The sequence below is a fragment of the Rhyacophila brunnea genome, unplaced genomic scaffold (genome assembly GCF_057557595.1).
Source record: "Rhyacophila brunnea isolate RB1 unplaced genomic scaffold, BYU_Rbru_1.0 scaffold_13, whole genome shotgun sequence".
NCBI lineage: Eukaryota > Metazoa > Arthropoda > Insecta > Trichoptera > Rhyacophilidae > Rhyacophila > Rhyacophila brunnea.
The window spans coordinates 4,596,824-4,615,284 of record NW_028232785.1 but is presented as its reverse complement, the minus strand read 5'-3'; the positions used below and the strand labels follow the sequence as shown (position 1 = coordinate 4,615,284).

At 33.4% G+C, this 18,461-nt stretch overlaps 1 long non-coding RNA gene across 1 annotated transcript; it reads left to right on the top strand.

The window, feature by feature from the left end:
* The first annotated feature begins 12,838 nt into the window (after positions 1-12,838).
* LOC147076211 (uncharacterized) lies at positions 12,839-17,594 on the top strand. Its single transcript, XR_015069493.1, has 3 exons — positions 12,839-12,943; positions 14,891-15,043; positions 17,342-17,594. It is a non-coding gene; the product is annotated as an uncharacterized LOC147076211 (long non-coding RNA).
* The last annotated feature ends 867 nt before the right edge of the window (positions 17,595-18,461 follow it).

The window sequence follows — 18,461 nt, the reverse complement described above, 5'->3', positions numbered from 1 at the left end:
ATACCGATAACATAAACATTATCTAACTTATAATTATTCATTTTAATATACCCTAATTAACAGTCACCTGTAACGCCCGTCCAAATCCCTCGCTTTAATATTTATCAAATCTATTATATTACATTTTACATTACAATTTAAATCCTGTTTATTAATACTAATCTATACCTGCTAAACATTTACATATTAAAGTAGAACATTGAATTACCTATTTATTTATTTATTATTATTGTAGTTTTTACCTCGATTATTTTGTCACCTATAGGTATGTGCATGTTCGGTGACCGATTTATTCCTTCTACAGCTCACCATGAGGGGTCCTTAGACCCATCAAGCTGAGCTGTAGGACTTTTGTACATATTATTTTTATCTTTGTCGAGGGTCATCGTCTTTTACCTAGTGGCAGATTTGACTATTAAGGTCAGATCAAATTGGTTGCGTCGCCAACTATTCCACTTGGAGGGCACCCACGGAGGGCTGACAATTTGTGTTCGTATCATTAGGTATTATAGTGGAAAGAGCTTACTCTGTAAAACGCCACTTGCTCGTATCGATAGTTCCAATCCTGGCGCGTATCAATTATTTTAAAATATTAAAAGAAAATTAGCTACAGCTGATGTTTATAAGAGTATCGTACAGTTAGTAGGTTTCAATCATTTCAAGAAGCATAATTAGAGAAGTTGACTTAAATCAGTCGTATGTACATGCACAACGCGCTGCAGTGACGTCCCGTGGGGGTAGGCAGATTGAGCGTCGCTTGGGGGCGGCAGATACTCGAAGGGCGGCAAATCGAGTAGAATTATTTGGTATTATATAGAAATAGCTACCTATATTAGTTATATTATAACCAGAGCGTTGGAGATGTTTTTTTCCGGATGTTTTTTTTATCCAGTACTTACTATATTTTAGTATGATGTCACCACGCTTCGCGAGGAATTTTTGTTTTATTTTTGACTGCTCGGTTTCGTATACAAATGACAATAAAAAATATTTTTACTACTCTTGCTACGTAGACACATTATAAATGATAAATGTAAAACACCAAAAAACCATAATAAATCAGTCATAATACTCATAAATAATATAATAATATAATGTCATTTGCTCAGATTAAAGAGTTCCTTTCATAACAGTGATATTATGTAGGTATACGCGCAAAAGCCGTCGCGCCATAGCTGGCGCCGAACAAGCGACGTAGGTAGGTATTGAAACAAAATAATACTACCTATATAGATTTCAACGTTGGTGACGAAACAAGGAACATTATGGTAGAGATTTATAGGTAGGTACATACCTCCGTATTTTTTAATTTATCCAAATAATTTTGCTAGTCACTCCCGAGATTTAAAAGTTGCTGGATGTCTATTGCAAAATAGATATTCATAATGATTATTAATCCATTGACATTTGTCATAACAAGTCATAATCAATTAGTATTCGTGCATACTATATTAAGTACCAGCTAATTGTAATAAAAATGTACACTAGTAGGTACCTATCTAGATTATATCGTATTTATCGTGCTGTGAATAACAATATCTTCTTTAAGTCATTTTTTGTAAACATATTTTGTGTTGATAATAGTGTGGATTTGGGTATTTTATTTCAATCATCAACGGTTGAGTGTTGAGACTATTAATTAATAGTATATTTATGATTAAAATTAGGTATATATTAAAAAAAATAACGAGGAAAATTATTGTGTTTACATATTGTAGGGTACAATAATGGCATAGAAAAAATGGTGTAAAAATATTACGTCTGCGTAGGTATTACTAAATGGTACAGACCAAATGTGTCAGACATAGGTATCAACCAAATGGCATCTCAGACTCTGATGATTTGGGTAAGTGTTTAACTAATATTATATTTATTTGATAATTTATTTATTGATATCTAAGTTTAATTTTTTATGATTCAGCTTAGTGGTAGGTATATATTTTGTTAGTAATGTATCCATCCATACCATGCCCCCCACAAGAGGGGGCTGACAGGGCTCTAGCCTGGGTCCCGGGCTCGATAAGTGAAATAAACACATATCTCAAATTCGCTCTAATAGCAAAAAATTCGCCTGCGGCGCTATTTTCTTCAATATTATTAATATTTATAATTATGTGGTTGTACGATACAATTTAAAATTGTGTAGCGATACTTAAAAACTCCATAATTCAAATGGGTGTATTAAAATATACAAAAAACACTAAATATACACATCAATTTTAACGCGTACACCATTTGGAAAACATTACTGTAGAGCGTCACACTGCCTTTATCCTTAGCGATAGGTAGGGGGGCTGCCAAAGATCCTAGCCTGGGGGCCCGCTTCAGGATACGGGAGCCATGCTTCATACAACACATTTCTTAGATATTGGAGTAATGAAAGGATGATAAAAAAAATGGGGCGGCATTTTGACGCTGCCTAGGGGCGGCATTTTGTCTAGGGACGTCACTGACGCGCTGTCTACTTTAACCATTATTTCAGCCAATTATAATAAGTTGGATATTTTCGAAAGAAAGTCTTGGTGAAAGGACAATGAGGATCAGCTTCTTATGCTTAGATGGCCATTCATCGGCTGACAATATCTTTTTGAAAAGATGAAACCATTCCTGTAATATATTATACACAAAGTTAACGGAGTAATAAGCAAAATAAAACGAGAAGATTGTTGATAAAATAATATTCTGTAAGTATAACAATATACTCGTACATATAATGTAATCAAAGAAAATTACTTATAAGATATAAATATGTATCAAATAAAATGTTTACTGCAATCTGAATGTTTTGCTTGTTTTCCCTAGCATCACCTCAAGGATTCTACACTTCTCAATGCGAAAGCTAATCGAGTGACCGGTATGAGTATTATGAGTAAGCAACACAGGCTACAAGAAATAACGAAGGGTCTGAAATATTTAGACGATGAAACCTTAGTCCAGATGTCACGGTGTGAGGTCACAGTATTATTTACATAATCCAACACCTTTATGAATTCTTAGAGACTTGGAGTTCTGTCGCTGTGGTGTTAAATAAAAGACAATATATTTTTTTTAAATCTTCCTATTTTTATTTCGAAAACTATGTGATTGACTGAAGGGGCTTAAATTCTACAAAACATTAGAAAATTAATTGTATCGTCATCGAGTATTGCCACTATTATGGAGCATAAGATAAATAATGTAGGTCATTCAAAAGTAATTTAAATTAAACAAAACAATGTAATCAGTTAACGACCAAGACGATAATTTTCCCACAATATCCATGGCTGCCAAATATGGGGGAAATTATAAAAATCGGCCTTAGTTACCTTAACAACCCGTTAAACTATATTAACCATTACAATAAAAGTACGTTTTTTACTATTTTAATGTTTGTACTTAGCGTATTTAGATAGGTTACAACATTTAAGGGTTATAAATCAATATTTTAATGTGTAGGTAGCAATAGAAAACAAGTTTATTAAATTTATCGGGTTGAATTAGGTATATTTAACTAAGTCGTATTTGTACTAAAATAACTACCTATACAATTAAATACTAGTTATTATCTATCATGCCATGTTAAAAAGTATTCCCATAAATACTATAAGTAATATTAATAATACTTATTCGAGGGTTCTTACAAAGTTGGAGATTATTTTTTAAAAACAAAAAATTACAAAATATTCAATATATTATATACTTATACTTAAACTATGCACATACTTTTATAATCCATTAAGGTACTACTTCGAGTTGAGGTTTTTTGGTATCTTGTAAATATGTCATTAAATTTACTGTGTATTTTTTAATTTTTAATGAGGAAGGTATATGGGTAATAGATAATATCGATGAGTTTCAAAACCCGCTATAACACCTTTTTAAAATAATTGAGATATATATATCAATGGATTCGTTATTAAAATCTCTACATGAAAATTTTATTGTCTCTTTCAAAGTCCGCTACGATTGACTGTCATTTATGAAAGAAAATCAATGTGTCAAACAATTCACGCTATAACACTATGTGTTACATTTAAAATCCCCCATAACACAACTGACCAATAAGAAGCGAGAATCAGACGAAATGCAACATGGCCGCTAGTACATTTATGTTGTGAGTTGCGGTAGGAGTGCTGTTTTGTTGATTTGATATTCTTACGATTTATAGTCTTAAAATGTGTGACGAACTTATAAATATGGTTAATTCTCCAGTTAATAAAGCTAGGAAGAGGTTGAGCCAACCAAAGTCTTGGAAAGTCAACGAAATACGCCATAAACGGTAAGTTAAATGAGACATAAATGTGTTAAAAATACGCGGGTCATCATCTGAATTTCCAGTGGCGTGTAACTCAATTATGGACTGGTTAAAACTGTTCTTTTCTCTAATATATTTTTATAATTTATAAAAATAAGTTTATTTTTCTGTATAAAACTCTATAAAAACCTTTTGATGGGTAAACGTTATCACCTTATCACATATTCAGCAGTGGCAGTGTTATGTTATTTAGAATATTTGTAGTATGATTTTCTGAAGAAAACAGTTTGTTTGTCAAGCACGCCACTGTTTTAAAGAAAATATTTAGCTCTACAGTATTATTCAAATGGTTGCTTTGATATTAAATTTGATACTTTTCATAACATGTGAGCACCAAACCCCATAAAACCGATTTATTGGTCAGGCACTAATGCGAGACGATAAACCATGTAAATTATTAAATTTTGGAGCATTTTTCAATGGCGCCATTCACAAACCGCACTTGTATGTTATCAATGTGTAGGTACTGTGAAATGTTTTATAATTTATTACACATAATAATTTAGTTACTTTATAAGTATAACAAATACCTTTCACATTCAAGTTCAAGTGGTGATGCTACTGGCTCAGCGCGGTGACAGATTATTTGACTCACTTTTTTACATGTTATGAAAAATAAAGAAGGCAAACATTTAATTTACTCGAGTAAAATATAAAATACATGAATGAAATATGTTTGTAATTTTTAATTATGTTTTTATATTAATGTAACTTTTCCCTAACAAAATACGCCGGTTATTAACGAGTATTTCAAAAACCGCAATAACACTATGTAACTTACAAAAGCCGCTATAACCAATTAATCAGTGGACTAGAATACAATATAAATAGATATGCAAAATATTTCCAAAAATAATCCATCATTGGGCAAAAAAAGAAAAACATCGATACTCCCTTTATCCATAAACTGAGAAGTTTTTATTGATTTTCTCAACAAAATGAAAATGTGTTATAGAGGGTTTTGAAACTCAGCGACAAGTCTTTTGAACTCACTATAATTTAAGAATTTATTATTTCAGTAGCTCATTCCATGTCACCATATTATTATTGTAATTTCTCATTCTATTTAGCATTCAAACCTCAACTTATCTCTTTTGTACATCCCTTTTATATTAAAATATTGTTTTATGTAAGTAATTAATAATACTTCGTTTTTTCAATTAATTACATTGAATGCGGTATTATTTGATGCAGTGAACGTACGTACACAAAGCCACATATGCGGTTTTAGGCGACCACCACCCCATCGATATTCGACTTTGTCCTGACGATAATCGATGATTACATATTGTAGCGGCCGTTTCTAATAATGCAGAACGAGACAAGACTTAATCGGATGTATGTACATTCTTCGATGTATTGTACGGTATTGTACGGTTCTTGATGTACGATTGCGTGTTAATTGCATGTTATGTACACAAAACAATGTGTTAATCGATGACCAAAAAGTATTTAAAAACATGGTTAACCATTTCAAAGGATCATTTATCTTTAAAAACGCTGTAAAATGCGAAATTTCTTAAATGTAGCAGAGTCTAACGCATGGAATCGTACGATATTTTTAAGATTGCATGGAAAAGGTTAACTTGACAATGTTCTTTTGTTGGGTTATTTCAAATAACCTGATGTTATGGATGGGAAAAAAATTAAGACGTTTTTTACCAGAATTGTCATTTTTGATTTGAGTGATTTCAAGCCACCGTATTTTGTACAGAAGTATCAGAATCAGCGGCGGCTCCTCTTATACCATCCAAGTGCTACGCACCGCCTGCATCTTTGAAGACATCGCTCAACTTTTCATTAATATTCATACCTGTATCACACACTTCGCGAACTATGAACAATACTCCGTTCGTGCGCAAAGCGATTACGATCCAAACTACAAACTACCACATTTATTTCTAAACCACTCAAATACATTCAATAAACAAAAAAACACATCAGTGGTTATTTATTTGGCTGAAACATTGTTCGCCCAGAGCGTAAAGTCGTAAACCGTGACATTTAATTTTCTTTATTGATATTAAATCATTTGAACTGTTTAAAAACTCTTTTTAAGAAATATAATGAATAAACAAAGATATATTTAATTTACCTTCTGAGAAGTTCATCGTTTCGGCTTTTTACACTAAGATATTATCTTAGCTTATTGACACGGCAGCCTTCGGTGATTAAGGTAATCATGGAGAGACGCTTTACGACCTTTACGTGGCTAGGACAAGTGTTCCTGATGCCGCCAAGGAGTGTGACACAGCGCACCCTTATGGCACAGCCTAAAGGGTTCCGTTGCCATGGCCGGCCCTCCCTCACCCTGCAGCGGGGCTACAAAAGCAACCTACGTGCTGCAGGTCTGACATGGCGGGAGGCGCAAGAGTTGGCGTTGAACCGATGGAAGTGGCGTGAACTTGTGCTTTCCCTATGCTCCAATGCTGGGTATAGAAGGTAAACCATTGCGCACTACCAGAAAATGCTATTCGGAAGACCACCGGCCGCCACTGATCAAAATAATTAAAAATTAAAATATTTTACACATTAGTATTAATATTCGACAACCTTAAAATGCTTTGCGCCAGAATGTGATATTTCAAAAATTTTCAGGTTAAGATTGATTACACGACTAATTTCATAGATTTAATTTTAACAGCATTTCACCAGAATGAGTCATTGTATACGATCTAAGTGTATCAGGTCATGCACATGAGTAATTGCATTGATCACATTAAAATGGCTTATCAACAGAATGCGACATTTTGTGTCTATTAAGGCTGCTAGAATGTATACAAGAGTAATCACACTGATCACATTTTGAAGGCTTTTCACCAGAATGAGTCATTTTGTGTTTTTTCATAACATTAGATCGGATACATGAGTAATTACACTGGTCACATTTAAATGGCTTTTCACTAGAATGGCCCGTTTTGTGTAATTTCATTTTACTAGATGTTTTAGATGAATAATTACATTGGTCACATTTAAATGGCTTTTCATCAGAATGAGTCATTTTGTGCATTTTCATATGTTGAGATTGGATACAAGAGTAATTACATTGCGCACATTTAAGTGGCCTTTCACCAGAATGAGTCATTTTGTGTTTTTTCATATCACTAGATGTTATACAAGAGTAATTACATAGCGCACATTTAAGTGGCCTTTTACCAGAATGAGTCATTTTGTGTTTTTTTATATCACTAGATGTTATACAAGAATAATTACATTGCGCACATTTAAGTGGCCTTTCACCAGAATGAGTCATTTTGTATTTTTTCATATCACTAAATGTTATACAAGAGTAATAACATTGCGCACATTTAAGTGGCCTTTCACCAGAATGAGTCATTTTGTGTTTTTTCATATCACTAGATCCGATACATGAGTAATTACACTGGTCACATTTAAATGGCTTTTCACCAGAATGGGTCATTTTGTGTAATTTCATTTTACTAGATGTTGTAGATGAATAATAACATTGGGCACATTTAAATGGCTTTTCACCAGAATGAGTCATTTTGTGTTTTTTCATATCACTAGATGTTATACAAGAGTAATTACATTGCGCACATTTAAGTGGCCTTTCACCAGAATGAGTCATTTTGTGTTTTTTCATATCACTAGATGTTATACAAGAGTAATTACATTGCGCACATTTAAGTGGCCTTTCACCAGAATGAGTCATTTTGTGTTTTTTCATATCACTAGATGTTATACAAGAGTAATTACATTGATCACATTTAAATGGCCTTTCACAAGAATGAGTCATTTTGTGTAATTTCATGTTGCTTGATCGTTTACATGAGTATTCACATTGGCCGCATTTAAATGGCTTTTTATCAGAATGATTTATTATATTTAGATTCTTGACATCATTTCGAATGCTTTTGAATTTATCCATTTTATCCGTTATTGATTTTTTATGACAAGCTTTGTGAAGCTTCAATAGGAGTGACGATGCAAAAAAATCAAAACAAAAACTGCAAGCAAAATTTTTGTTGTTAAACGATTTTTTCTCTACCTTTATTACGGCTACTAATAATTTGGGATCTGTGACGTTATATTGTGTATGCTTAAGCCCCAATTCTTTTTTAATGTCTTGATAGTCAATCTGTATTTCATCGTATGGCTCCTGTACTTCTACGATCCTCTCTGGCAATCCGAGACTAGCGGAATATGTCATGGCAGCGGTTGCAGGAATCAACTAATAGAACGTGGAGTATTTTGCATTAAACAACATATATAGGTATATCAGAGAATAATATTTAAAAAATCACACACCTAAAGATATGTGGGAATATTTAAATACAGAGAGGGTAGAATTTAGAGAAAGAATGGGTGTGTTGAAAAGTTATATCAGTATGTTTATTTGAAGTAAATACGCATGGATCCTAAATATATAATTTCAGACGATTGCTTAATATGTTCCCAACACTACATAAATTATCATCCGATGCCCATTTCTAAGGTATGCGTAAGACCTAAAGATAACACTTATACGGAATTTGGCTACATGTTTTCACTTGACCTTATGGGGGTTCATAATAAAACAGCAGTCTCCAATCTATTTTTATAAAACACTAGTAATTAGGGGCCAGTGGCAAAGGGTGGAGGTAGGCTACTAACATCCTATATAAAAATAGTGCACATTAAAGTTTGTCAGTCATACGTAATAATACTACAGTTTACAGATGGTGAAATTATTACAGACATTTTAACGTTTGCGGAAGTTACCATAATATACCTCGTGCGAAAAGGATCGAAAATATCTTGTATTCACATTCTCCGAATCCGTAGTTCAGCCAATTAATAAAACAGTAGACACCTAATAATAACAAAGTGCACGTGACATATTGACAATTATTTAAATAAACTTTAACTTTTGTGGAAGTAACCATATCATCTACATTTATGTCCTAACATTTCGTGTGAAAAGAAAAATATATAAGTACCTTATATTCACTTGCCCCGATATGTGATTTCAAAGTTGAAATAAATCCTCTGACATAAACTTTTCCATGTCATTACTACCTACATGCATTGTTTAAGTTTCTTAGAATATTGTGTACCCACCTGATTTACTATTGTGTATTTAGAATAAGAAGAACCAGGTTTTGGATCCTCATGGATGCTTTGGCTTATTATGTCTTCAACATATTCCTCTTTGAAATCAACTACCAGCAAATTAATTTCAGATTATTTAGCGGCCTTCTGAAAAAATAATAATTTATAATTACATTTAAAAAATAAAAAAAAAAACGGTTTTTGCATTGGAAAATCTGGTAAGAGATTGTTCTAGAAGAGACATGTGCGGGCCTTTATTTTGCCTGCAGCTGCCGCATGAAGAAACATGCGTAAAGAGAAAGTACTGCACGTTGCATGGAAAAGGTATCAACTGAGAGGTAGGTACGTCCAGTGTACATTGGATTCAGAATGGCCAGAACCATGGCAGTTAAAAACCATAGCAAATAAAAAATATTTACGTACTAGGACATTCAACATTGGTCAAGCCGTTCATTTCATTTATTCGTGTTGTAGAATAATGACAGTTGGTAAATCAATGGGATATACAACAATTGGACTTGAGCAGTTTTACTATTTATACTGAGGTACATTATGATCCTATTAGGATCAAACATGGTTGAAAGAAAGAAATTAGCAATCGAAGATTTTGTCTTCATTGGTATTACAGATTATTCATATATTCGAGTGTTGTCAGTTCATTCCATCTCTTAAAGTTTTTACACGATTAGTATTTCTGTCAGTATTTAAAATACAAGTACCTACCCGATTCACTCGCTCCGAATAAGAACAACCCTGTTGCTGATCTCCATAATTGAATGGGGATTTGAGGTCTTCAATAGACTCAGTCTTGATGTCAAGTAGCTCAGTATCTCTTTTCAATGTTTTTGATGTCGGGTCTTATACAATATTCTAAAAAACAAAATATTACAGCGAATATTTATACAGTACATTTTAATAGTACATTAAATATAAAAATATTATGACAGTGTTGGCAGCAAAACTAAGTGGGGATATACACGGTTGACGTAGGCCGCTCGGAACTGTGTCGCAATTTTCACGCGGTTTTTATTACACAAAATACATACACTGTTAATAACGTCCGACGACACGCATCTTAAAAAAACAATACTACGACATACAACAATCCGTTATGAAAAACTAACTTTAAAAATGTATCCAGCCTCGTCGGCGTCCTCTTGCTTTATGTAGGTAAGCAGCTGGCTGTTTAGATAATAATTCAAAGGTACCTCAAACAATTGCTTCCCTTGTACAACAGGTTCGGAGTCTTTTAGTTCGCGTTTAATATCCATTTTACGCATACAATTGGTCCTCAAGTTGATCGTGGCACACAGAACGTAGTAGGCGTGACGTGACGTAAGTATTTTGCCATAGACAAAAATAGATAACCGTGTTGCCACTTTTGCAATATAATAAAAATTAAATACAACACTAAACTTCCTTTGGTACATCTCCTCATGCCGCCTTCCCGTAATAATATTCCTAGTCCACTCATGTCCAAAATTATTGGATTGGATCTAGAATGCTAAATTTTTGATAATAATTGTCCCATGTCAGTTAAATTCATTCGGATTTAGACGTTTTTTGCTCGTTGATAGATTTATGTAAGTTCCAAATAATGATATTAATTATTCATCTAGATCCACCTGAGTAGCCGAAAGCAATTATATTATGCAATAATTGACTTCTGATCATTTTGGTTAACAATACAGTAAATAGGTAGGTACCTGGGAAAGTACTATGTAGGTAGGTGAGCGATTTTGAAAAATAATATCCCGAAAGATAATATTATTATCACGTCGTCATTATAATATTATAATATTGACCTTATGTGAGTAAAGGTGTGGGCAGACACTTGTCTTATTTGTAGATCCATCCAACACTTTTACCAACTTTGAAAGTAAAAGAATTATTCTTAAACTTAAGGTTAGGCAATATAATATCAAAGCACACCTATCTGTGGTTCGTTGAACCGTCAAACTTTTTCAGTTAAAAACTTGTTATAAGTAGTTTAATTCGGCATCGTTGATATGACCGAATTGACCACGTTCAATGTTTTTTTTTAATTTTCACCCAACTGAGGGTCCTTCTTTTGACCCAAATACATGTCACATAAGAAATCTCTGAAATATAAATGTTAACAACATCGTCATAAACCAACTTATTTGTTTAAATAATTTATGGTACCTACGCATAAAATGCTATGATTTATTTTGTACTGAAGTACCTGGGTACTTATCTAATATCATATTATTCGCTATTGACTCTGAAGTCCCTTGAGATGTTGATCGAATTTTGCCTTGTGTTCTTCTGCGCTGGCCCCGTTTTACCCCCTTTTCTACTCGATTATTTACCTCTCTGGTTGTTCATCTTGTTTTTTACCGGCTGGCAGGACTGACGCTTGTATCGTGGCGTGCTTTGTCTTTGGTATTCAATTGTGTGATTGTATTGCTTTTGTTCGAAGCGAGAAAATTTTGTCAAACGTTTAACTGTGAAATTTGTGCAATAATGGAGCGTAATGAAGCCAACAACGTCGCGGAGTGACTAGCGATGGAGACCGACTCGAATGAATCGGAATTGCTGTTGGACGATCCAGTGGGTGAATTGAGGGCAACAGTAATGTCTCTTGACAATAAGGTATCACAGATTTTTTCAATCTTGACCCAACAGGGCCTGCCTGCAGCGGTGCCTACTCCGCAGAGGCCGACGGTAAATATCGACTCTCCGGTAAGTTTTTTACGGCCGCCCGCAAGGCCTGAGACAGCGGAAAAACCCAACAGGATTCCGTTGCCTGTATTCAGCGTCATAGTTCAGGAGCCTGCTTTTCCGACGCCAGACAAAGCTCGGGTAGCGGAACTTACCAGGCTCCAACTGTTCGACACAGATAATTGGGCGGGGGTTCGCAACGCTGAAACCCAAAAACAATATTTGGCGGCCCCGTCTTTCGTTGAGTTGGGACTCAACGATGAGTTACGCCCCTACGACCATTCATCGCAAACAATACATTTAATGGAGCGCCAAACAATCCGCTTACAAACATTTCTATAAAGCAGGAGAATGCGTACGATGTCAACAGGACTATTGAGGTTAGGTTTTCCAAACTTATTAATCATTGTAAAAAAATGTTTATTCTAAGTTGAAGTGGTTCCTTACTGATGCAAATAAAACAGTTGCGTGACATACCTATTGGACTTTACTAACTGAAACATCCAATAAAACTTATACACCGTTGTGTTGACACTTAAGTAATAACGATTGTTTTACCAAGTAGGTACCTACCTACCTATAGGTCCTGCGTCCCTATGGCTGCAGGCTAACTACTTTCATTCATCTGAAGACAGCTGTTGCACGTTTATTAATAATAGATAAACAGTATCAAACCGTGATAATACCTATGTCACATACAGAAACCGTGTGTGTGTGCTCAACGCATAATAATATGGGTGTAAACACGTATTATAAAATACCTTATGTCTTGTGTTTCAGAGCCCTGTAACCAGCCTTGTCAATGTTAAAACTGAGATTGATCCTCTGCGAGTTGATTTCAAAGAAGAATTTGTAGAAGACAGTGATCCGCAACCTAGCTGCTCATATTCAAAATGCGAGCCAATAAATCAGGTGCTTACATACTTATACAATATTGTGTAATATACATACATCGTGCTTGTAAGTGATCATGTCTTTTTGGCTCGGTTATTATGATAACATTGAATACAGCGTATTTTGTAAGAATATGTTGTATATAAATTTATCGTAACCAACAAAACGGTACATAATATATTATCAATGTTTAGATTTTAGCTTCATCGGTGCTTTGTTTTAGGATAGGCAATGACATATTAATGTCATTGAGGATAGGTACTAGATTTGCGAAAAGGACTCCTGTTATTTAGTATATTTTGTATTCTGTTATTGACATTCATTAAGTGCGTCTCATAAATGTGTTGCATATTAAACCTGGTGTTGTGCGTATCTACAGCGATGTTTTGTTCTGCATATTTATTATTTAGGAGCAATGTTTCATGTCAGGTATTTAGTATTATTGTTTACTGTGTGGAAAGCAGCGAATTGCAAAATAAAGTCAGGTCTTGTGTTCAATACGAAGGTACCTATCGAAACATTTTATATTTTTTATTTTTATTTAAAGCTCCTTTTCCTATGCCACGAAGCGCATAAAAAGTAAACAAACAAACATGATACACAAATAAACAACTAAAGTCGTAAAAACATCATTTATTTGAATAAAGTATAAATATAGTGATTTCCATGGCCCCCACATCCTTAAGCGGGCCCCCAGTCCAAGCTCTTTGGTGGCCCCCCTACATATCACTAAGATTTAAGACAGTGTGGCGTTCTATAGTAGCGTTTTTTAAATGGTGTTAGAGGTAAAATTAAGGGTATTCAGTGTATCAACAAATATGCAATTTCACAACCACATATTTTAAAACGTTAATACGCCTGAAGGAATTTAGCCCCGCAGGCGATTTCTTTTTATGATTAGAGCAAATTTGTGATGTGCGTTCTTCTCACGTATCTTGTCAATTCCCAGGCTAGAGCCCTGTCAGTCCGCCCTTTGTGGGGGCCATGGTGATTTCCAAAGGTCAGTTCAATTTTCGTCTTAGTGTTAGTTTATGGCCAAATGTCTTCCACTGAGTAACCACCGATAAATGTATTTTGAAGGACCAACAAGTGTCAAAGGTGGTCCGACGAGTTTGATGACCCGAGACTGTTTTGGTCTTCAACGAAACTCTTATTGGTGTAATAATTAGATTCATTTGCGAACATTTGCGTTCACATTCACTTGAAGAAATGGTAATAGAATTCAATGCGTACATCAAACGCGATAGTTTTCCAGATATATTTGTCTTTTCGTATGAGATGATTCAGGAAAATTAACTTGTACTATGTGAGCGCGAACATTGTTTTGTCTAATTGCTTTTGAAACTCTAAAAATGGGTATCATTGTCACCAATTAAATTTTATTGTAGATGCGCTAGAGACTTTAAATGTGTAATACGCAAACAGGTGTTTGTGTGCTGTGCTGTTGCCATGCGTTACAGACAGATGACACATAACATAATATAAGTATAATATATTATTTAGTATTTGAAAATGTCAGTGATTAATTTATTCATGCTCATAAAGTGTTGTGAGTTATATTGTGGAGTACAAATTAAAATAAGCACATGTAATGGTACGCAGGGTAGCGAAAATTCGGTTAGTCGATATATCTAGTTAATATCACTGTGTAAGGATTATGACAATATATTTCTGTACTAACTAAATGACTATGCGATCACAGATTTTTCTGGTTTGATTTCTTTCTTGACTATCTTTATGGTAGGTATGTTTTTGTCGATTTTTGTTTAACAAAAGTATTAATTGGTCGAAAACAGTTGATTTTTTGACATCTCTATTGAGGTGTAACTTTTTAATAGAAGGCAAAAATATTTTGATACACTATGTCACTATTCTACATACACAATTTTTCGATACACTATATTATATTTTCAGAAGAAGACACTGATATGCTTTTATATTTATAAAATTAATGAATTTTTTTAGATCGCTTCAAAATACCCTTCCGATTTAAAATCGGAGACTGATTTCGAGCTAATTGACTCAGAGAATGAGATTGTTCAAGAGGATGTAAGGCAAAGCAATGATGCTCACCCTCAACCTAGTTGCTCTTATTCCGAATGCAACGCAGGAAATGAGGTATATAGAAATCTATTAATTTAAAATAATCTACTAATACTGATAACACTTAACAACTTATATCATATTGTACACTTATTTCTTTTAAATTCGATCCTCCCAGATGGTCAAAATTCCTACATAATATATTATTTAATAAATCCTTCACTCTGGTCAATTTTTTTCAAAACGTATTAGCTTCTCTGATCAAAATTCTGGACTTTCTTGTAGATGTTTAAAGTAGAAAACTTGCGATGTTTATATTAAATAATAACTTAATACTTATCCAGCGAGTGAAAAATGTCAATAAATTTGTTTGTTGTACCTGAATATACAAGAAAAACTCATTTTTCTAAATTTGATATTTAAAAAAAAAAACTTCATTAGATTTAGAACACCGTGTTTGACAATTCGTATAACTATTACAGACTGACGAAATGGTTTTTGTTACGATTTGCAAAAAAATGCTTTATAGGATTTAAATTTACTAAAAGTAATACGTATGCATTTAATATATTATTGTATAGTATTATATATTACCCATATATTATGTGAATAGTTCAGAACACAGGTAACATAACCGTAAATGGTACTTCAATTCTTGGAGCGGTTTCTTTTTAATTATCCTGCGACTCATTGCAATTTCGTTCGCATGCAGACTCTTAATTGGCTGTAATATTCAAGATGACGTCTGGTATTAATTTGTGTATAGGCTACTTATGTAAAAGGGGCGTACCTTTGGGTCGAATGTATAAACAAGCGATTCCACTAGTTTTGATCACTGTACATGGTGTTTAACACATAATATTTACAATGTACTTAATAAATGATATTTATTTTAAATTTTGTTATAACAATAAAAATAGTTTGCGATTTAAACCTTTAAACCAATGGTAACGTGCGTTAATCAGAATATATTTTGAAAGTATGGATTTTTTTAAAGCATCCGCCCACATGAAGTGCCGGCTTGTTTACCCAACTGAAAATAGTCTATGGGGTCCAAACAATTTGTTGGTATATTTGCCCCAACTATTCTATTCTTTGAGGTGAAATGGTGGTAGACAATGAGTACCTACCATGTTTTCGATGAGTTACATGATGTGGTAGGATTAATGGGTGTTGAAGGTCTTATATCTTCTTCATCACTATCATCGCTGAGATATGCACTTCTCCTTATTTTGGGCGGGATGATATCGCTTTCACTATCTGTATCATTATGATAATTAACGGCCCTCCCGATCAAACTATTTTCTTCACTTTTTTCGCTCAAAATCAATTCTATCAAATGTATACAATTAATATTCGTCGGCACTTGTATCGAAATGATCATTGACATTTTTGGTGTTTTCCATGGTGATTGTTATTTAATTATTTTCTAATCACGTCAATTACTGTAGTTATTTTTAATTATTAATAGATACTGCTATGGAACGGCGAGATGAACTTCATTAAACACAAATTTATATTAATTTAACTGGCTTTATTAGAATGTAATATAATTATAATAGATTATATTGTGTTGGACATTGATTTCTTAACCATTACTAGATGCACTTATTTACGGTCGAGACAATACTGAAGTTGAAAGGGTACTAAGATTATATTAAATAATCATATTATTCAGTGCATTGTTAGATATTTACATTAATAAGAGAAGTGTAACTCAACAGAATATACTTAATTCATACAAAAATAATGAGGCGTTCAAAGGACATTGTAAATAACAATAAAACAATTAAGATAAGCAATCAAAAGCGTTCTTATAGCCCGTTATACATTGATTGTTTGATTACACATTCGATATTAGCTAATTTAATTTAAGTTCAAATATTAAATGTATTAAAAATATCATATATATTAGAAAAATACTAGTTTTATAATACAATCAAATATGGTCACTGTCAGTGGGAAAAGCATTGTAATTCCGCCCCTTATACGATGGACTATCTCAAAATTATTTGAAAATTAAAAATATTTATTCAGTTGGATAGATAGGTACATCAATTTTTCCAAGAATTTATTCAACCCAACGGTGGATACTAACGTAAATTTGATGATTTATCCTGCATGTTACAATGTAGTTAAATTTGTCGGCAATAACATTTTGTAGAATTCGTTTTCGCTTTTGATAAATCGGGGAGTAAATGTATACCTGCTCTGCAGCTGAGCTTCTTACTAGAATCGTTCGGGCCAGAATGTCTGGCCAAGAGAGTGCAAAGAGTTGATTTGAAAGATTTTTGATTTTTTAAATATTATTCTCTCATATACCTATATCGCGTCTGCCTGTGTTAATGCGATACTTCACCTTACCTATTTTAGTTGATTTCTACAACCACTGCAGTGACCTATTTCGATAGTCTCGACGTGTCAGAGAGGATCATAGAGGTACAAGAGCCATACGATGAAATACAGATTGACTATCAATACAATAAAAAAGAATTGGGGTTATATGAAACCAATACAAGTACAGTCAGTCGCACTGCTAAACGTAAGCATATCCAATCTTACGTCACAGATAAAAAACTATTAGTAGCTGTCATAAAGTTGGAGAAAAAAACCTTCAATGACATAAATTTTGCGTGCAGTTTTTGTTTTGATTTTTTCGCATCGTTATCTCTATTGCAGCTTCACAAAGCTTGTCATAAAAAATCAATAGCGCATAAAATGGAAAAGTACAAAAGCAGTCTATCTGATTCCAAAAATGAAAACATAGTAAATCATTCTGGTAAAAAGTCATTTCAATGCGACCAATGTAATTACTCATGTATAAAATCTAGTGTGTTGAAAACACACAAAATGACTCATTCTGGCGAAAAGCCATTGAAATGTGACCAATGTAATTACTCATGTATAAGATCTAATAATATGAAAATACACAAAATGACTCATTCTTGTGAAAAGCCATTTAAATGCGACCAATGTAATTACTCGTGTATAGGATCTAGTGGGATGAAAACACACAAAATGACTCATTCAGGCGAAAAGCCATTTAATTGTGACCAGTGTTATTATGCATGTATTACATCAAGTACTCTGAAAATACACAAAATGACACATTCTGGTGAAAAACCATTCATATGTGCCCAATGTGACTATTCATGTAAAACATCTAGTTATATGAAAATACACAAAATGATTCATTCTTGTGAAAAACCATTTAAATGTGACCAATGTAATTACTCTTGTACAATATCTCGTAATTTGAAAATACACAAAATGACTCATTCAGGTGAAAAACCATTTAAATGTGACCTGTGTGATTACTCTAGTAAAACATCTGGTAATCTAAAATTACACAAAAAGACTCATTCTGGTGAAATACGATTTCAATGTGACCGATGTAATTACTCTTGTATAACATTTTCTAATATGAAAAAACACGAAATCACACATTCTGGTGAAAAGCTATTTCATTGTTAACAATAAAATTACTGTTGTA